We start from the raw sequence: 23,527 nt of genomic DNA, 5'->3' as shown, positions 1-23,527 counted from the left end.
AGAACACTGAATTCGCTGTTAGTCTTCAGTGAGAAACGTTCATTTCAAACAGCGGGACTACAGAACTTTGAATTCAGGGATAGATTGCAAAGGGCAATTGAATATTATACACAACTGAATCACACAATTGGACATTCTCTGTTAGTTTTCTTGCAGAACATATGTTGGTATTGAAGGAGCTTCTAATCTTTTCAGTTCATGATTAGTTTTCATTAGAAAATGATGCTGGTACATAACCGGCTAACATCACATTGCATTCACTGTTACTTTTACAGGGGAAAGCTCTTCCTAGACAACAGGTTTACGGAACGTTGAAATGAACATTACTATTCATTGCGAAATGTTCACTTAGAAAACAGGACTATGCAACATTGAATACAGGCTTAGTTACGAAAGCGGATTTGTTCACTGTAGAGAACAGGAGAGAATAACATGACATTCACGATGAGTTTTCAATGAGAAACGAAAGAGTCCAAGATATCCTACTCTTTGAATTCCTTGGGATTTTTCAATAGCAACTGATCCTACTACATAACCGGTGAATGAAACTGTCAATTACGCTTACTTTAAGACTGGAATTGAGCTTACTACAAAATACGATCATAGAACGTTGAATTCGCACCTACTTTTCAAGAGGAATTGTGTATTGTGCACAGTTTTCAAAGGGAAACATTCTCAGTATTCACACAGTTCCAGGCCTTTGAATTCATGTTCGTTTTCAACAGGAAATGTTCCGAGCATACAACTTCTGATAGAACTTTGAAATCAATCTTAGATTACCATAGGAATGTTGTCTGTAATGAGTTTACAGAACACTGAATTCGCTGTTAGTCTTCAGTGAGAAACGTTCATTTCAAACAGCGGAACTACAGAACTTTGAATTCAGAGATAGATTGCAAAGGGCAATTGAATATTACACACAATTGAATCACAGAACTGGACTTTCTCTGTTAGTTTTCTTGCACAACCTATGTTGGTATTGAAGCAGCTTCTAATCTTTTCAGTTCATGGTTAGTTTTCATTAGAAAATGACGCTGGTACATAACCGGCTAACATCACATTGCATTCACTGTTACTTTTCCAGGGAATAAGTTCTTCCAAACAACAGGTTTACCGAATGTTGAAATGAACATTACTATTCATTGGGAAATGTTCACTTAGAAAACAGGACTATGCAACATTGAATAAAGGCTTAGTTACGAAAGCGGATTTGTTTACAGTAGAGAACAGGAGAGAACAACATGACATTCACCATGAGTTTTCAATGAGAAACCAAAGAATCCAAGATGTCCTACTCTTTGAATTCCTTGGGATTTTTCAATAGCAACTGATCCTACTAGACAACCGGTGAATGAAACTGTCATTTATGCTTACTTTAAGTTGGGAATTGAGCTTACTACAGAATACGATCATAGAACGTTGAATTCGCACCTACTTTTCAAAGAACTATTAATTGTGCACAGTTTTCAAAGGAAACATTCTCAGTATTCACACAGTTCCAGGCCTTTGAATTCATGCTCGTTTTCAACAGGAAATGTTCCAAGCACACAACTTCTGATAGAACATTGAAATCACTCTTAGATTACCATAGGAATGTTGTCCATAATGAATTTACAGAACTCTGAATTCGCTGTTAGTCTTCAGTGAGAAACGTTCAGTTCAAACAGCGGGACTACAGAACTTTGAATACAGGGATAGATTGCAAAGGGCAATTGAATATTATACACAATTGAATCACAGAATTGGACATTCTCTGTTAGTTTTCTTGCAGAACATATGTTGGTATTCATGTTCGTTTTCAACAGGAAATGTTCCGAGCATACAACTTGTGATAGAACTTTGAAATCAATCTTAGATTACCATAGGAATGTTGTCTGTAATGAAATTACAGAACACTGAATTCGCTGTTAGTCTTCAGTGAGAAACGTTCATTTTCAACAGCGGAACTACAGAACTTTGAATTCAGAGATAGATTGCAAAGGGCAATTGAATATTACACACAATTGAATCACAGAACTGGACTTTCTCTGTTAGTTTTCTTGCACAACCTATGTTGGTATTGAAGCAGCTTCTAATCTTTTCAGTTCATGGTTAGTTTTCATTAGAAAATGACGCTGGTACATAACCGGCTAACATCACATTGCATTCACTGTTACTTTTCCAGGGAATAAGTTCTTCCAAACAACAGGTTTACCGAATGTTGAAATGAACATTACTATTCATTGGGAAATGTTCACTTAGAAAACAGGACTATGCAACATTGAATAAAGGCTTAGTTACGAAAGCGGATTTGTTTACAGTAGAGAACAGGAGAGAACAACATGACATTCACGATGAGTTTTCAATGAGAAACAAAAGAATCCAAGATATCCTACTCTTTGAATTCCTTGGGATTTTTCAATAGCAACTGATCCTACTACATAACCGGTGAATGAAACTGTCAATTACGCTTACTTTAAGACGGGAATTGAGCTTCCTACAAAATACGATCATAGAACGTTGAATTCGCACCTACTTTTCAAAGAGAATTGTTAATTGTGCACAGTTTTCAAAGGGAAACATTCTCAGTATTCACACAGTTCCAGGCCTTTGAATTCATGTTCGTTTTCAACAGGAAATGTTCCGAGCATACAACTTCTGATAGAACTTTGAAATCAATCTTAGATTACCATAGGAATGTTGTCTGTAATGAAATTACAGAACACTGAATTCGCTGTTAGTCTTCAGTGAGAAACGTTCATTTCAAACAGCGGGACTACAGAACTTTGAATTCAGAGATAGATTGCAAAGGGCAATTGAATATTATACACAATTGAATCACAGAACTGGACTTTCTCTGTTAGTTTTCTTGCACAACCTATGTTGGTATTGAAGCAGCTTCTAATCTTTTCAGTTCATGCTTAGTTTTCATTAGAAAATGACGCTGGTACATAACCGGCAAACATCACATTGCATTCACTGTTACTTTTCCAGGGGAAAAGTTCTTCCTAGACAACAGGTTTAAGGATCGTTGAAATGAACATTACTATTCATTGCGAAATGTTCACTTAGAAAACAGGACTATGCAACATTGAATAAAGGCTTAGATACGAAAGCGGATTTGTTTACAGTAGAGAACAGGAGAGAACAACATGGCATTCACCATGAGTTTTCAATGAGAAACCAAAGAAGCCAAGATGTCCTACTCTTTGAATTCCTTGGGATTTTTCAATAGCAACTGATCCTACTACATAACCGGTGAATGAAACTGTCAATTACGCTTACTTTAAGACGGGAATTGAGATTCCTACAAAATACGATTATACACCGTTGAATTCGCACCTACTTTTCAAAAGGAATTGTGTATTGTGCACAGTTTTCAAAGGGAAACATTCTCAGTATTCACACAGTTCCAGGAATTTGAATTCATGTTCGTTTTCAACAGGAAATGTTCCGAGCATACAACTTCTGATAGAACTTTGAAATCAATCTTAGTTTACCATAGGAATGTTGTCTGTAATGAAATTACAGAACACTGAATTCGCTGTTAGTCTTCAGTGAGAAACGTTCATTTCAAACAGCGGAACTACAGAACTTTGAATTCAGAGATATATTGCAAAGGGCAATTGAATATTATACACAACTGTATCCCAGAACTGGACTTTCTCTGTTAGTTTTCTTGCACAACCTATGTTGGTATTGAAGCAGCTTCTAATCTTTTCAGTTCATGGTTAGTTTTCATTAGAAAATGACGCTGGTACATAACCGGCTAACATCACATTGCATTCACTGTTACTTTTCCAGGGGATAAGTTCCTCCAAACAACAGGTTTAACGAATGTTGAAATGAACATTACTATTCATTGGGAAATGTTCACTTAGAAAACAGGCCTATGCAACATTGAATAAAGTCTTTGTTATGAAAGTGGATTTGTTTACAGTAGAGAACAGGAGAGAACAACATGACATTCACCATGAGTTTTCAATGAGAAACGAACGAATCCAAGATATCCTACTCTATGAATTCCTTGGGATTTTTTCAATAGCAACTGATCCTACTACATAACCGGTGAATGAAACTGTCAATTACGCTTACTTTAAGACGGGAATTGAGCTTCCTACAAAATATGATCATACACCGTTGAATTCGCACCTACTTTTCAAAGAGAATTGTTAATTGTGCACAGTTTTCAAAGGAAACATTCTCAGTATTCACACAGTTCCAGGCCTTTGAATTCATGCTCGTTTTCAACAGGAAATGTTCCAAGCACACAACTTCTGATAGAACATTGAAATCGCTCTTAGATTACCATAGGAATGTTGTCTGTAATGAATTTACAGAACACTGAATTCGCTGTTAGTCTTCAGTGAGAAACGTTCATTTCAAACAGCGGGACTACAGAACTTTGAGTTCAGGGATAGATTGCAAAGGGCAATTGAATATTATACACAATTGAATCACAGAACTGGACATTCTCTGTTATTTTTCTTGCAGAACATATTTTGGTATTGAAGGAGCTTCTAATCTTTTCAGTTCATGATTAGTTTTCAATAGAAAATGATGCTGGTACATAACCGGCTAACATCACATTGCATTCACTGTTACTTTTACAGGAGGCTAAGCTCTTCCTAGACAACAGGTTTACGGAACGTTGAAATGAACATTACTATTCATTGCGAAATGTTCACTTAGAAAACAGGACTATGCAACATTGAATAAAGGCTTAGTTACGAAAGCGGATTTGTTTACAGTAGAGAACAGGAGAGAACAACATGACATTCACCATGAGTTTTCAATGAGAAACCAAAGAATCCAAGATGTCCTACTCTTTGAATTCCTTGGGATTTTTCAATAGCAACTGATCCTACTAGACAACCGGTGAATGAAACTGTCATTTATGCTTACTTTAAGTCGGGAATTGAGCTTCCTACAGAATACGATCATAGAACGTTGAATTCGCACCTACTTTTCAAAGAGAACTATTAATTGTGCACAGTTTTCAAAGGAAACATTCTCAGTATTCACACAGTTCCAGGCCTTTGAATTCATGCTCGTTTTCAACAGGAAATGTTCCAAGCACACAACTTCTGATAGAACATTGAAATCGCTCTTAGATTACCATAGGAATGTTGTCTGTAATGAATTTACAGAACACTGAATTCGCTGTTAGTCTTCAGTGAGAAACGTTCATTTCAAACAGCGGGACTACAGAACTTTGAATTCAGGGATAGATTGCAAAGGGCAATTGAATATTATACACAATTGAATCACAGAATTGGACATTCTCTGTTAGTTTTCTTGCAGAACATATGTTGGTATTGAAGGAGCTTCTAATCTTTTCAGTTCATGATTAGTTTTCATTAGAAAATGATGCTGGTACATAACCGGCTAACATCACATTGCATTCACTGTTACTTTTACAGGGGGAAAGCTCTTCCTAGACAACAGGTTTACGGAACGTTGAAATGAACATTACTATTCATTGCGAAATGTTCACTTAGAAAACAGGACTATGCAACATTGAATACAGGCTTAGTTACGAAAGCGGATTTGTTCACAGTAGAGAACAGGAGAGAATAACATGACATTCACGATGAGTTTTCAATGAGAAACAAAAGAATCCAAGATATCCTACTCTTTGAATTCCTTGGGTTTTTTCAATAGCAACTGATCCTACTACATAAACCGGTGAATGAAACTGTCAATTACGCTTACTTTAAGACTGGAATTGAGCTTACTACAAAATACGATCATAGAACGTTGAATTCGCACCTACTTTTCAAGAGGAATTGTGTATTGTGCACAGTTTTCAAAGGGAAACATTCTCAGTATTCACACAGTTCCAGGCCTTTGAATTCATGTTCGTTTTCACCAGGAAATGTTCCTAGCATACAACTTGTGATAGAACTTTGAAATCAATCTTAGATTACCATAGGAATGTTGTCTGTAATGAAATTACAGAACACTGAATTCGCTGTTAGTCTTCAGTGAGAAACGTTCATTTTAAACAGCGGACTACAGAACTTTGAATTCAGGGATAGATTGCAAAGGGCAATTGAATATTATACACAATTGAATCACAGAACTGGACTTTCTCTGTTAGTTTTCTTGCACAACCTATGTTGGTATTGAAGCAGCTTCTTATCTTTTCAGTTCATGGTTACTTTTCATTCGAAAATGACAAGGGTACATAACCGCCAACATCACATTGCATTCACTGTTACTTTTCCAGGGAATAAGTTCTTCCAAACAACAGGTTTACCGAATGTTGAAATGAACATTACTATTCATTGCGAAATGTTCACTTAGAAAACAGGACTATGCAACATTGAATACAGGCTTAGTTACGGAAGCGGATTTGTTCACAGTAGAGAACAGGAGAGAATAACATGACATTCACGATGAGTTTTCAATGAGAAACAAAAGAATCCAAGATATCCTACTCTTTGAATTCCTTGGGATTTTTCAATAGCAACTGATCCTACTACATAACCGGTGAATGAAACTGTCAATTACGCTTACTTTAAGACTGGAATTGAGCTTCCTACAAAATACGATCATAGAACGTTGAATTCGCACCTACTTTTCAAGAGGAATTGTGTATTGTGCACAGTTTTCAAAGGGAAACATTCTCAGTATTCACACAGTTCCAGGCCTTTGAATTCATGTTCGTTTTCAACAGGAAATGTTCCGAGCATACAACTTGTGATAGAACTTTGAAATCAATCTTAGATTACCATAGGAATGTTGTCTGTAATGAGTTTACAGAACACTGAATTCGCTGTTAGTCTTCAGTGAGAAACGTTCATTTCAAACAGCGCAACTGCAGAACTTTGAATTCAGAGATAGATTGCAAAGGGCGATTGAATATTATACACAATTGAATCACAGAACTGGACTTCTGTCTGGGTTACCATAGGAATGTGGTCTGTAATGAAATTACAGAACACTGAATTCACTGTTAGTCTTCAGTGAGAAACGTTCATTTCAAACAGCGGAACTACAGAACTTTGAATTCAGAGATAGATTGCAAAGGGCAATTGAATATTATACACAATTGAATCACAGAACTGGACTTTCTCTGTTAGTTTTCTTGCACAACCTATGTTGGTATTGAAGCAGCTTCTAATCTTTTCAGTTCATGGTTAGTTTTCATTAGAAAATGACGCTGTTACATCACCGGCTGACATCACATTGCATTCACTGTTACTTTTCCAGGGAATAAGTTCTTCTAAACAACAGGTTTACCGAATGTTGAAATGAACATTACTATTCATTGGGAAATGTTCACTAAGAAAACTGGACTATGCAACATTGAATAAAGGCTTACTTACAAGAGCGGATTTGTTTACAGTAGAGAACAGGAGAGAACAACATGACATTCACCATGAGTTTTCAATGAGAAACGAAAGAATCCAAATGTCCTACTCTTTGAATTCCTTGGCATTTTTCAATAGCAACTGATCCTACTACATAACCGGTGAATGAAACTGTCATTTATGCTTACTTTAAGTCGGGAATTGAGCTTCGTACAGAATACGATCATAGAACGTTGAATTGGCACCTACTTGTCAAAGAGAACTATTAATTGTGCACAGTTTTTAACAGAAACATTCTCAGTATTCACACAGTTCCAGGCCCTTGAAATCATTCTCGTTTTCAACAGGAAATGTTCCAAGCACACAACTTCTGATAGAACTTTGAAATCAATCTTAGATTACCATAGGAATGTTGTCTGTAATGAATTTACAAAACACTGAATTCGCTGTTAGTCTTCAGTGAGAAACGTTCATTTCAAACAGCTGAACTACAGAACTTTGAATTCAGAGATAGATTTCAAAGGTCAATTGAATATTATACATAATTGAATCACAGAATTGGACATTCTCTGTTAGTTTTCTTGGAGAACATATGTTTGTATTGAAGGAGCTTCTAATCTTTTCAGTTCATGATTAGTTTTCATTAGAAAATGATGCTGGTACATAACCAGCTAACATCACATTGCATTCACTGTTACTTTTACAGGGGGAAAGCTCTTCCAGGACAACAGGTTTACGGAACGTTGAAATGAACATTACTATTCATTGCGAAATATTCACTTAGAAAACAGGACTATGCAACATTGAATACAGGCTTAGTTACGAAAGCGGATTTGTTCACAGTAGAGAACAGGAGAGAATAACATGACATTCACCATGAGTTTTCAATGAGAAACAAGAGAATCCAAGATATCCTACTCTTTGAATTCCTTGGGATATTTTAATAGCAACTGATCCTACTACATAACCGGTGAATGAAACTATCAATTACGCTTACTTTAAGACTGGAATTGAGCTTCCTACAAAATACGATCATAGAACGTTGAATTCGCACCTACTTTTGAAGAGGAATTGTGTATTGTGCACAGTTTTCAAAGGGAAACATTCTCAGTATTCACACAGTTCCAGGCCTTTGAATTCATGTTCGTTTTCAACAGGAAATGTTCCGAGCATACAACTTGTGATAGAACTTTGAAATCAATCTTAGGTACCATAGGAATGTTGTCTGTAATGAAATTACAGAACACTGAATTCGCTGTTAGTCTTCAGTGAGAAACGTTCATTTCAAACAGCGGAAGTACAGAACTTTGAATTCAGTGATAGATTGCAAAGGGCAATTGAATATTATGCACAATTGAATCACAGAACTGGACTTTCTCTGTTAGTTTTCTTGCACAACCTATGTTGGTATTGAAGCAGCTTCTAATCTTTTCAGTTCATGATTAGTTTTCATTAGAAAATGACGCTGGTACATAACCGGCTAACATCACATTGCATTCACTGTTACTTTTACAGGTGGAAAGTTCTTCCTAGACAACAGGTTTACGGAACGTTGAAATGAACATTACTATTCATTGCGAAATGTTCACTTAGAAAACAGGACTATGCAACATTGAATACAGGCTTAGTTACGAAAGCGGATTTGTTCACAGTAGAGAACAGGAGAGAATAACATGACATTCACGATGAGTTTTCAATGAGAAACAAAAGAATCCAAGATATCCTACTCATTGAATTCCTTGGGATTTTTCAATAGCAACTGATCCTACTACATAACCGGTGAATGAAACTGTCAATTGCGCTTACTTTAAGACTGGAATTGAGCTTCCTACAAAATACGATCATAGAACGTTGAATTCGCACCTACTTTTCAAGAGGAATTGTGTATTGTGCACAGTTTTCAAAGGGAAACATTCTCAGTATTCACACAGTTCCAGGCCTTTGAATTCATGTTCGTTTTCAACAAGAAATGTTCCCAGCATACAACTTGTGATAGAACTTTCAAATCAATCTTAGATTACCATAGGTAGGTTGTCTGTAATGAAATTACAGAACACTGAATTCGCTGTTAGACTTCAGTGAGAAACGTTCATTTCAAACATCGGAACTACAGAACTTTGCATTCAGAGATAGATTGCAAAGGGCAATTGAATATTATACACAATAGAATCACAGAACTGGACTTTCTCTGTTAGTGTTCTTGCACAACCTATGTTGGTATTGAAGCAGCTTCTAAACTTTTCAGTTCATGGTTAGTTTTCATTAGAAAATGACGCTGGTACATAACCGGCTAACATCACATTGCATTCACTGTTACTTTTCCAGGGAATAAGTTTTTCCGAACAACAGATTTACCGAATGTTGATATGAACATTCCTATTCATTGGGAAATGTTCACTTAGAAAACAGGACTATACAGCATTGAATAAAGGCATAGGTACGAAAGCGGATCTGTTTAGCGTAGAGAACAGGAGAGAACAACATGACATTCACCATGAGTTTTCAATGAGAAACGAAAGAATCCATGATGTCCTACTCTTTGAATTCCTTGGGATTTTTCAATAGCAACTGATCCTACTAGACAATCAGTGAATGAAACTGTCATTTATGCTTACTTTCAGTCGGGAATTGAGCTTCCTACAGAATACGATCTTAGAACGTTGAATTGGCACCTACTTTTCAAAGAGAACTATTAATTGTGCACAGTTTTCAAAGGAAACATTCTCAGTATTCACACAGTTCCAGGCCTTTGAATTCATGCTGGTTTTCAACAGGAAATGTTCCAAGCATACAACTTCTGATAGAACTTTGAAATCAATCTTAGATTACCATAGGAATGTTGTCGGTAATGAATTTACAGAACACTGAATTCGCTGTTAGTCTTCAGTGAGAAACGTTTATTTCAAACACCGGGACTATAGAACTTTGAGTTCAGGGATAGATTGCAAAGGGCAGTTGAATATTATACACAATTAAATCACAGAATTGGAAATACTCTGTTAGTTTTCCTGCAGAACCTATGTTGGTATTGAAGGAGCTTCTAATCTTTTCAGTTCATGATTAGTTTTCATTAGAAAATGATGCTGGTACATAACCGGCTAACATCACATTGCATTGACTGTTACTTTTACAGGGGGAAAGCTCTTCCTAGACAACAGGTTTACGGAACGTTGAAATGAACATTACTATTCATTGTGAAATGTTCACTTAGAAAACAGGACTATGCAACATTGAATACAGGCTTAGTTACGAAAGCGGATTTGTTCACAGTAGAGAACAGGAGAGAATAACATGACATTCACGATGAGTTTTCAATCAGAAACAAAAGAATGCAAGATATCCTACTCTTTGAATTCCTTGGGATTTTTCAATAGCAACTGATCCTACTACATAACCGGTGAATGAAAGTGTCAATTATGCTTACTTTAAGACTGGAATTGAGCTTCCTACAAAATACGATCATAGAACGTTGAATTCGCACCTACTTTTCAAGAGGAATTGTGTATTGTGCACAGTTTTCAAAGGGAAACATTCTCAGTGTTCACACAGTTCCAGGCCTTTGAATTCATGTTCGTTTTCAACAAGAAATGTTCCGAGCATACAACTTGTGATAGAACTTTCAAATCAATCTTAGATTACCATAGGAATGTTGTCTGTAATGAAATTACAGAACACTGAATTCGCTGTTAGTCTTCAGTGAGAAACGTTCATTTCAAACAGCGGAACTACTGAACTTTGAATTCAGAGATAGATTGGAAAGGGCAATTGAATATTATACACAATAGAATCACAGAACTGGACTTTCTCTGTTAGTTTTCTTGCACAACCTATGTTGGTATTGAAGCAGCTTCTAAACTTTTCAGTTCATGGTTAGTTTTCATTAGAAAATGACGCTGGTACATAACCGGCTAACGTCACATTGCATTCACTGTTACTTTTCCAGGGAATAAGTTTTTCCAAACAACAGATTTACCGAATGTTGATATGAACATTCCTATTCATTGGGAAATGTTCACTTAGAAAACAGGACTATGCAGCATTGAATAAAGGCATAGGTACGAAAGCGGATTTGTTTAGCGTAGAGAACAGGAGAGAACAACATGACATTCACCATGAGTTTTCAATGAGAAACGAAAGAATCCATGATGTCCTACTCTTTGAATTCCTTGGGATTTTTCAATAGCAACTGATCCTACTAGACAATCAGTGAATGAAACTGTCATTTATGCTTACTTTCAGTCGGGAATTGAGCTTCCTACAGAATACGATCTTAGAACGTTGAATTGGCACCTACTTTTCAAAGAGAACTATTAATTGTGCACAGTTTTCAAAGGAAACATTCTCAGTATTCACACAGTTCCAGGCCTTTGAATTCATGCTGGTTTTCAACAGGAAATGTTCCAAGCATACAACTTCTGATAGAACTTTGAAATCAATCTTAGATTACCATAGGAATGTTGTCGGTAATGAATTTACAGAACACTGAATTCACTGTTAGTCTTCAGTGAGAAACGTTTATTTCAAACACCGGGACTATAGAACTTTGAGTTCAGGGATAGATTGCAAAGGGCAGTTGAATATTATACACAATTAAATCACAGAATTGGAAATACTCTGTTAGTTTTCCTGCAGAACCTATGTTGGTATTGAAGTAGCTTCTAATCTTTTCAGTTCATGATTAGTTTTCATTAGAAAATGATGCTGGTACATAACCAGCTAACATCACATTGCATTCACTGTTACTTTTACAGGGGGAAAGCTCTGCCAGGACAACAGGTTTACGGAACGTTGAAATGAACATTACTATTCATTGCGAAATATTCACTTAGAAAACAGGACTATGCAACATTGAATACAGGCTTAGTTACGAAACCGGATTTGTTCACAGTAGAGAACAGGAGAGAATAACATGACATTCACCATGAGTTTTCAATGAGAAACAAAAGAATCCAAGATATCCTACTCTTTGAATTCCTTGGGATATTTCAATAGCAACTGATCCTACTACATAACCGATGAATGAAACTATCAATTACGCTTACTTTAAGACTGGAATTGAGCTTCCTACAAAATACGATCATAGAACGTTGAATTCGCACCTACTTTTGAAGAGGAATTGTGTATTGTGCACAGTTTTCAAAGGGAAACATTCTCAGTATTCACACAGTTCCAGGCCTTTGAATTCATGTTCGTTTTCAACAGGAAATGTTCCGAGCATACAACTTGTGATAGAACTTTGAAATCAATCTTGGCTTACCATAGGAATGTTGTCTGTAATGAAATTACAGAACACTGAATTCACTGTTAGTCTTCAGTGAGAAACGTTCATTTCAAACAGCGGAACTACAGAACTTTGAATTCAGAGATAGATTGCAAAGGGCAATTGAATATTATTCACAATTGAATCACAGAACTGGACTTTCTCTGTTAGTTTTCTTGCACAACCTATGTTGGTGTTGAAGCAGCTTCTAATCTTTTCAGTTCATGATTAGTTTGCATTAGAATATGACGCTGGTACATAACCGGCTAACATCACATTGCATTCACTGTTACTTTTACAGGTGGAAAGTTCTTCCTAGACAACAGGTTTACGGAACGTTGAAATGAACATTACTATTCATTGCGAAATGTTCACTTAGAAAACAGGACTATGCAACATTGAATACAGGCTTAGTTACGAAAGCGGATTTGTTCACTGTAGAGAACAGGAGAGAATAACATGACATTCACGATGAGTTTTCAATGAGAAACAAAAGAATCCAAGATATCCTACTCTTTGAATTCCTTGGGATTTTTCAATAGCAACTGATCCTACTACATAACCGGTGAATGAAACTGTCAATTGCGCTTACTTTAAGACTGGAATTGAGCTTCCTACAAAATACGATCATAGAACGTTGAATTCGCACCTACTTTTCAAGAGGAATTGTGTATTGTGCACAGTTTTCAAAGGGAAACATTCTCAGTATTCACACAGTTCCAGGCCTTTGAATTCATGTTCGTTTTCAACAAGAAATGTTCCCAGCATACAACTTGTGATAGAACTTTCAAATCAATCTTAGATTACCATAGGTAGGTTGTCTGTAATGAAATTACAGAACACTGAATTCGCTGTTAGTCTTCAGTGAGAAACGTTCATTTGAAACAGTGGAACTACTGAACTTTGAATTCAGAGATAGATTGGAAAGGGCAATTGAATATTATACACAATAGAATCACAGAACTGGACTTTCTCTGTTAGTGTTCTTGCACAACCTATGTTGGTATTGAAGCAGCTTCTAAACTTTTCAGTTCATGGTTAGTTTTCATTAGAAAATGACGCTGGTACATAACCGGCTAACATCACATTGCATTCACTGTTACTTTTCCAGGGAATAAGTTTTTCCGAACAACAGATTTACCGAATGTTGATATGAACATTCCTATTCATTGGGAAATGTTCACTTAGAAAACAGGACTATGCAGCATTGAATAAAGGCATAGGTACGAAAGCGGATCTGTTTAGCGTAGAGAACAGGAGAGAACAACATGACATTCACCATGAGTTTTCAATGAGAAACGAAAGAATCCATGATGTCCTACTCTTTGAATTCCTTGGGATTTTTCAATAGCAACTGATCCTACTAGACAATCAGTGAATGAAACTGTCATTTATGCTTACTTTCAGTCGGGAATTGAGCTTCCTACAGAATACGATCTTAGAACGTTGAATTGGCACCTACTTTTCAAAGAGAACTATTAATTGTGCACAGTTTTCAAAGGAAACATTCTCAGTATTCACACAGTTCCAGGCCTTTGAATTCATGCTGGTTTTCAACAGGAAATGTTCCAAGCATACAACTTCTGATAGAACTTTGAAATCAATCTTAGATTACCATAGGAATGTTGTCGGTAATGAATTTACAGAACACTGAATTCGCTGTTAGTCTTCAGTGAGAAACGTTTATTTCAAACACCGGGACTATAGAACTTTGAGTTCAGGGATAGATTGCAAAGGGCAGTTGAATATTATACACAATTAAATCACAGAATTGGAAATACTCTGTTAGTTTTCCTGCAGAACCTATGTTGGTATTGAAGGAGCTTCTAATCTTTTCAGTTCATGATTAGTTTTCATTAGAAAATGATGCTGGTACATAACCGGCTAACATCACATTGCATTGACTGTTACTTTTACAGGGGGAAAGCTCTTCCTAGACAACAGGTTTACGGAACGTTGAAATGAACATTACTATTCATTGTGAAATGTTCACTTAGAAAACAGGACTATGCAACATTGAATACAGGCTTAGTTACGAAAGCGGATTTGTTCACAGTAGAGAACAGGAGAGAATAACATGACATTCACGATGAGTTTTCAATCAGAAACAAAAGAATGCAAGATATCCTACTCTTTGAATTCCTTGGGATTTTTCAATAGCAACTGATCCTACTACATAACCGGTGAATGAAAGTGTCAATTACGCTTACTTTAAGACTGGAATTGAGCTTCCTACAAAATACGATCATAGAACGTTGAATTCGCACCTACTTTTCAAGAGGAATTGTGTATTGTGCACAGTTTTCAAAGGGAAACATTCTCAGTGTTCACACAGTTCCAGGCCTTTGAATTCATGTTCGTTTTCAACAAGAAATGTTCCGAGCATACAACTTGTGATAGAACTTTCAAATCAATCTTAGATTACCATAGGAATGTTGTCTGTAATGAAATTACAGAACACTGAATTCGCTGTTAGTCTTCAGTGAGAAACGTTCATTTCAAACAGCGGAACTACTGAACTTTGAATTCAGAGATAGATTGGAAAGGGCAATTGAATATTATACACAATAGAATCACAGAACTGGACTTTCTCTGTTAGTTTTCTTGCACAACCTATGTTGGTATTGAAGCAGCTTCTAAACTTTTCAGTTCATGGTTAGTTTTCATTACAAAATGACGCTGGTACATAACCGGCTAACATCACATTGCATTCACTGTTACTTTTCCAGGGAATAAGTTTTTCCAAACAACAGATTTACCGAATGTTGATATGAACATTCCTATTCATTGGGAAATGTTCACTTAGAAAACAGGACTATGCAGCATTGAATAAAGGCATAGGTACGAAAGCGGATCTGTTTAGCGTAGAGAACAGGAGAGAACAACATGACATTCACCATGAGTTTTCAATGAGAAACGAAAGAATCCATGATGTCCTACTCTTTGAATTCCTTGGGATTTTTCAATAGCAACTGATCCTACTAGACAATCAGTGAATGAAACTGTCATTTATGCTTACTTTCAGTCGGGAATTGAGCTTCCTACAGAATACGATCTTAGAACGTTGAATTGGCACCTACTTTTCAAAGAGAACTATTAATTGTGCACAGTTTTCAAAGGAAACATTCTCAGTATTCACACAGTTCCAGGCCTTTGAATTCATGCTGGTTTTCAACAGGAAATGTTCCAAGCATACAACTTCTGATAGAACTTTGAAATCAATCTTAGATTACCATAGGAATGTTGTCGGTAATGAATTTACAGAACACTGAATTCGCTGTTAGTCTTCAGTGAGAAACGTTTATTTCAAACACCGGGACTATAGAACTTTGAGTTCAGGGATAGATTGCAAAGGGCAGTTGAATATTATACACAATTAAATCACAGAATTGGAAATACTCTGTTAGTTTTCCTGCAGAACCTATGTTGGTATTGAAGGAGCTTCTAATCTTTTCAGTTCATGATTAGTTTTCATTAGAAAATGATGCTGGTACATAACCGGCTAACATCACATTGCATTGACTGTTACTTTTACAGGGGGAAAGCTCTTCCTAGACAACAGGTTTACGGAACGTTGAAATGAACATTACTATTCATTGTGAAATGTTCACTTAGAAAACAGGACTATGCAACATTGAATACAGGCTTAGTTACGAAAGCGGATTTGTTCACAGTAGAGAACAGGAGAGAATAACATGACATTCACGATGAGTTTTCAATCAGAAACAAAAGAATGCAAGATATCCTACTCTTTGAATTCCTTGGGATTTTTCAATAGCAACTGATCCTACTACATAACCGGTGAATGAAAGTGTCAATTACGCTTACTTTAAGACTGGAATTGAGCTTCCTACAAAATACGATCATAGAACGTTGAATTCGCACCTACTTTTCAAGAGGAATTGTGTATTGTGCACAGTTTTCAAAGGGAAACATTCTCAGTGTTCACACAGTTCCAGGCCTTTGAATTCATGTTCGTTTTCAACAAGAAATGTTCCGAGCATACAACTTGTGATAGAACTTTCAAATCAATCTTAGATTACCATAGGAATGTTGTCTGTAATGAAATTACAGAACACTGAATTCGCTGTTAGTCTTCAGTGAGAAACGTTCATTTCAAACAGCGGAACTACTGAACTTTGAATTCAGAGATAGATTGGAAAGGGCAATTGAATATTATACACAATAGAATCACAGAACTGGACTTTCTCTGTTAGTTTTCTTGCACAACCTATGTTGGTATTGAAGCAGCTTCTAAACTTTTCAGTTCATGGTTAGTTTTCATTACAAAATGACGCTGGTACATAACCGGCTAACATCACATTGCATTCACTGTTACTTTTCCAGGGAATAAGTTTTTCCAAACAACAGATTTACCGAATGTTGATATGAACATTCCTATTCATTGGGAAATGTTCACTTAGAAAACAGGACTATGCAGCATTGAATAAAGGCATAGGTACGAAAGCGGATTTGTTTAGCGTAGAGAACAGGAGAGAACAACATGACATTCACCATGAGTTTTCAATGAGAAACGAAAGAATCCATGATGTCCTACTCTTTGAATTCCTTGGGATTTTTCAATAGCAACTGATCCTACTAGACAATCAGTGAATGAAACTGTCATTTATGCTTACTTTCAGTCGGGAATTGAGCTTCCTACAGAATACGATCTTAGAACGTTGAATTGGCACCTACTTTTCAAAGAGAACTATTAATTGTGCACAGTTTTCAAAGGAAACATTCTCAGTATTCACACAGTTCCAGGCCTTTGAATTCATGCTGGTTTTCAACAGGAAATGTTCCAAGCATACAACTTCTGATAGAACTTTGAAATCAATCTTAGATTACCATAGGAATGTTGTCAGTAATGAATTTACAGAACACTGAATTCGCTGTTAGTCTTCAGTGAGAAACGTTTATTTCAAACACCGGGACTATAGAACTTTGAGTTCAGGGATAGATTGCAAAGGTCAGTTGAATATTATACACAATTAAATCACAGAATTGGAAATACTCTGTTAGTTTTCCTGCAGAACCTATGTTGGTATTGAAGGAGCTTCTAATCTTTTCAGTTCATGATTAGTTTTCATTAGAAAATGATGCTGGTACATAACCGGCTAACATCACATTGCATTGACTGTTACTTTTACAGGGGGAAAGCTCTTCCTAGACAACAGGTTTACGGAACGTTGAAATGAACATTACTATTCATTGTGAAATGTTCACTTAGAAAACAGGACTATGCAACATTGAATACAGGCTTAGTTACGAAAGCGGATTTGTTCACAGTAGAGAACAGGAGAGAATAACATGACATTCACGATGAGTTTTCAATCAGAAACAAAAGAATGCAAGATATCCTACTCTTTGAATTCCTTGGGATTTTTCAATAGCAACTGATCCTACTACATAACCAGTGAATGAAACTATCAATTACGCTTACTTTAAGACTGGAATTGAGCTTCCTACAAAATACGATCATAGAACGTTGAATTCGCACCTACTTTACAAGAGGAATTGTGTATTGTGCACAGTTTTCAAAGGGAAACATTGTCAGTATTCACACAGTTCCAGGCCTTTGAATTCATGTTCGTTTTCAACAGGAAATGTTCCGAGCATACAACCTGTGATAGAACTTTGAAATCAATCTTGGGTTACCATAGGAATGTTGTCTGTAATGAAATTACAGAACACTGAATTCACTGTTAGTCTTCAGTGAGAAACGTTCATTTCAAACAGCGGAACTACAGAACTTTGAATTCAGAGATAGATTGCAAAGGGCAATTGAATATTATTCACAATTGAATCACAGAACTGGACTTTCTCTGTTAGTTTTCTTGCACAACCTATGTTGGTGTGGAAGCAGCTTCTAATCTTTTCAGTTCATGATTAGTTTGCATTAGAATATGACGCTGGTACATAACCGGCTAACATCACATTGCATTCACTGTTACTTTTACAGGGGGAAAGTTCTTCCTAGACAACAGGTTTACGGAACGTTGAAATGAACATTACTATTCATTGCGAAATGTTCACTTAGAAAACAGGACTATGCAACATTGAATACAGGCTTAGTTACGAAAGCGGATTTGTTCACTGTAGAGAACAGGAGAGAATAACATGACATTCACGATGAGTTTTCAATGAGAAACGAAAGAGTCCAAGATATCCTACTCTTTGAATTCCTTGGGATTTTTCAATAGCAACTGATCCTACTACATAACCGGTGAATGAAACTGTCAATTGCGCTTACTTTAAGACTGGAATTGAGCTTCCTACAAAATACGATCATAGAACATTGAATTCGCACCTACTTTTCAAGAGGAATTGTGTATTGTGCACAGTTTTCAAAGGGAAACATTCTCAGTATTCACACAGTTCCAGGCCTTTGAATTCATGTTCGTTTTCAACAAGAAATGTTCCCAGCATACAACTTGTGATAGAACTTCAAATCAATCTTATATTACCATAGGAATGTTGTCTGTAATGAAATTACAGAACACTGAATTCGCTGTTAGTCTTCAGTGAGAAACGTTCATTTCAAACAGCGGAACTACTGAACTTTGAATTCAGAGATAGATTGGAAAGGGCAATTGAATATTATACACAATAGAATCACAGAACTGGACTTTCTCTGTTAGTTTTCTTGCACAACCTATGTTGGTATTGAAGCAGCTTCTAAACTTTTCAGTTCATGGTTAGTTTTCATTAGAAAATGACGCTGGTACATAACCGGCTAACATCACATTGCATTCACTGTTACTCTTCCAGGGAATAAGTTCTTCCAAACAACAGGTTTACCGAATTTTGATATGAACATTCCTATTCATTGGGAAATATTCACTTAGAAAACAGGACTATGCAGCATTGAATAAAGGCATAGGTACGAAAGCGGATTTGTTTAGCGTAGAGAACAGGAGAGAACAACATGACATTCACCATGAGTTTTCACTGAGAAACGAAAGAATCCAAGATGTCCTACTCTTTGAATTCCTTGGGATTTTTCAATAGCAACTGATCCTACTAGACAACCGGTGAATGAAACTGTCATTTATGCTTACTTTAAGTCGGGAATTGAGCTTCCTACAGAATACGATCTTAGAACGTTGAATTCGCACCAACTTTTCAAAGAGAACTATTAATTGTGCACAGTTTTCAAAGGAAACATTCTCAGTATTCAAACAGTTCCAGGCCTTTGAATTCATGCTCGTTTTCAACAGGAAATGTTCCAAGCATACAACTTCTGATTAGAACTTTCAATTCAATCTTAGATTACCATAGGAATGTTGTCTGTAATGAATTTAGAGAACACTGAATTCGCTGTTAGCCTTCAGTGAGAAACGTTTATTTCAAACACCGGGACTACAGAACTTTGAGTTCAGGGATAGATTGCAAAGGGCAATTGAATATTATACACAATTGAATCACAGAATTGGAAATACTCTGTTAGTTTTCCTGCAGAACCTATGTTGGTATTGAAGGAGCTTCTAATCCTTTCAGTTCATGATTAGTTTTCATTAGAAAATCATGCTGGTACATAACCGGCTAACATCACATTGCATTCACTGTTGCTTTTACAGGGGGAAAGCTCTTCCTAGACAACAGGTTTACGGAACGTTGAAATGAACATTACTATTCATTGCGAAATGTTCACTTAGAAAACAGGACTATGCAACCTTGAATACAGGCTTAGTTACGAAAACGGATTTGTTCACAGTAGAGAACAGGAGAGAATAACATGACATTCTCGATGAGTTTTCAATGAGAAACAAAAGAATCCAAGATATCCTACTCTTTGAATTCCTTGGGATATTTCAATAGCAACTGATCCTACTACATAACCAGTGAATGAAACTATCAATTACGCTTACTTTAAGACTGGAATTGAGCTTCCTACAAAATACGATCATAGAACGTTGAATTCGCATCTACTTTACAAGAGGAAATGTGTATTGTGCACAGTTTTCAAAGGGAAACATTGTCAGTATTCACACAGTTCCAGGCCTTTGAATTCATGTTCGTTTTCAACAGGAAATGTTCCGAGCATACAACCTGTGATAGAACTTTGAAATCAATCTTGGGTTACCATAGGAATGTTGTCTGTAATGAAATTACAGAACACTGAATTCACTGTTAGTCTTCAGTGAGAAACGTTCATTTCAAACAGCGGAACTACAGAACTTTGAATTCAGAGATAGATTGCAAAGGGCAATTGAATATTATTCACAATTGAATCACAGAACTGGACTTTCTCTGTTAGTTTTCTTGCACAACCTATGTTGGTGTGGAAGCAGCTTCTAATCTTTTCAGTTCATGATTAGTTTGCATTAGAATATGACGCTGGTACATAACCGGCTAACATCACATTGCATTCACTGTTACTTTTACAGGGGGAAAGCTCTTCCTAGACAACAGGTTTACGGAACGTTGAAATGAACATTACTATTCATTGCGAAATGTTCACTTAGAAAACAGGACTATGCAACATTGAATACAGGCTTAGTTACGAAAGCGGATTTGTTCACTGTAGAGAACAGGAGAGAATAACATGACATTCACGATGAGTTTTCAATGAGAAACGAAAGAGTCCAAGATATCCTACTCTTTGAATTCCTTGGGATTTTTCAATAGCAACTGATCCTACTACATAACCGGTGAATGAAACTGTCAATTGCGCTTACTTTAAGACTGGAATTGAGCTTCCTACAAAATACGATCATAGAACATTGAATTCGCACCTACTTTTCAAGAGGAATTGTGTATTGTGCACAGTTTTCAAAGGGAAACATTCTCAGTATTCACACAGTTCCAGGCCTTTGAATTCATGTTCGTTTTCAACAAGAAATGTTCCCAGCATACAACTTGTGATAGATCTTCAAATCAATCTTATATTACCATAGGAATGTTGTCTGTAATGAAATTACAGAACACTGAATTCGCTGTTAGTCTTCAGTGAGAAACGTTCATTTCAAACAGCGGAACTACTGAACTTTGAATTCAGAGATAGATTGGAAAGGGCAATTGAATATTATACACAATAGAATCACAGAACTGGACTTTCTCTGTTAGTTTTCTTGCACAACCTATGTTGGTATTGAAGCAGCTTCTAAACTTTTCAGTTCATGGTTAGTTTTCATTAGAAAATGACGCTGGTACATAACCGGCTAACATCACATTGCATTCACTGTTACTCTTCCAGGGAATAAGTTCTTCCAAACAACAGGTTTACCGAATTTTGATATGAACATTCCTATTCATTGGGAAATATTCACTTAGAAAACAGGACTATGCAGCATTGAATAAAGGCATAGGTACGAAAGCGGATTTGTTTAGCGTAGAGAACAGGAGAGAACAACATGACATTCACCATGAGTTTTCACTGAGAAACGAAAGAATCCAAGATGTCCTACTCTTTGAATTCCTTGGGATTTTTCAATAGCAACTGATCCTACTAGACAACCGGTGAATGAAACTGTCATTTATGCTTACTTTAAGTCGGGAATTGAGCTTCCTACAGAATACGATCTTAGAACGTTGAATTCGCACCAACTTTTCAAAGAGAACTATTAATTGTGCACAGTTTTCAAAGGAAACATTCTCAGTATTCAAACAGTTCCAGGCCTTTGAATTCATGCTCGTTTTCAACAGGAAATGTTCCAAGCATACAACTTCTGATTAGAACTTTCAATTCAATCTTAGATTACCATAGGAATGTTGTCTGTAATGAATTTAGAGAACACTGAATTCGCTGTTAGCCTTCAGTGAGAAACGTTTATTTCAAACACCGGGACTACAGAACTTTGAGTTCAGGGATAGATTGCAAAGGGCAATTGAATATTATACACAATTGAATCACAGAATTGGAAATACTCTGTTAGTTTTCCTGCAGAACCTATGTTGGTATTGAAGGAGCTTCTAATCCTTTCAGTTCATGATTAGTTTTCATTAGAAAATCATGCTGGTACATAACCGGCTAACATCACATTGCATTCACTGTTGCTTTTACAGGGGGAAAGCTCTTCCTAGACAACAGGTTTACGGAACGTTGAAATGAACATTACTATTCATTGCGAAATGTTCACTTAGAAAACAGGACTATGCAACCTTGAATACAGGCTTAGTTACGAAAGCGGATTTGTTCACAGTAGAGAACAGGAGAGAATAACATGACATTCTCGATGAGTTTTCAATGAGAAACAAAAGAATCCAAGATATCCTACTCTTTGAATTCCTTGGGATTTTTCAATAGCAACTGATCCTACTACATAACCAGTGAATGAAACTATCAATTACGCTTACTTTAAGACTGGAATTGAGCTTCCTACAAAATACGATCATAGAACGTTGAATTCGCACCTACTTTACAAGAGGAATTGTGTATTGTGCACAGTTTTCAAAGGGAAACATTGTCAGTATTCACACAGTTCCAGGCCTTTGAATTCATGTTCGTTTTCAACAGGAAATGTTCCGAGCATACAACCTGTGATAGAACTTTGAAATCAATCTTGGGTTACCATAGGAATGTTGTCTGTAATGAAATTACAGAACACTGAATTCACTGTTAGTCTTCAGTGAGAAACGTTCATTTCAAACAGCGGAACTACAGAACTTTGAATTCAGAGATAGATTGCAAAGGGCAATTGAATATTATTCACAATTGAATCACAGAACTGGACTTTCTCTGTTAGTTTTCTTGCACAACCTATGTTGGTGTGGAAGCAGCTTCTAATCTTTTCAGTTCATGATTAGTTTGCATTAGAATATGACGCTGGTACATAACCGGCTAACATCACATTGCATTCACTGTTACTTTTCCAGGGAATAAATTCTTCCAAACAACAGGTTTACCGAATGTTGATATGAACATTCCTATTCATTGGGAAATGTTCACTTAGAAAACAGGACTATGCAGCATTGAATAAAGGCATAGGTACGACAGCGGATTTGTTTAGCGTAGAGAACAGGA

This window comes from Jaculus jaculus, chromosome 17 (genome assembly GCF_020740685.1).
Source record: "Jaculus jaculus isolate mJacJac1 chromosome 17, mJacJac1.mat.Y.cur, whole genome shotgun sequence".
NCBI lineage: Eukaryota > Metazoa > Chordata > Mammalia > Rodentia > Dipodidae > Jaculus > Jaculus jaculus.
Note: the sequence above shows the minus strand (reverse complement) of the source record.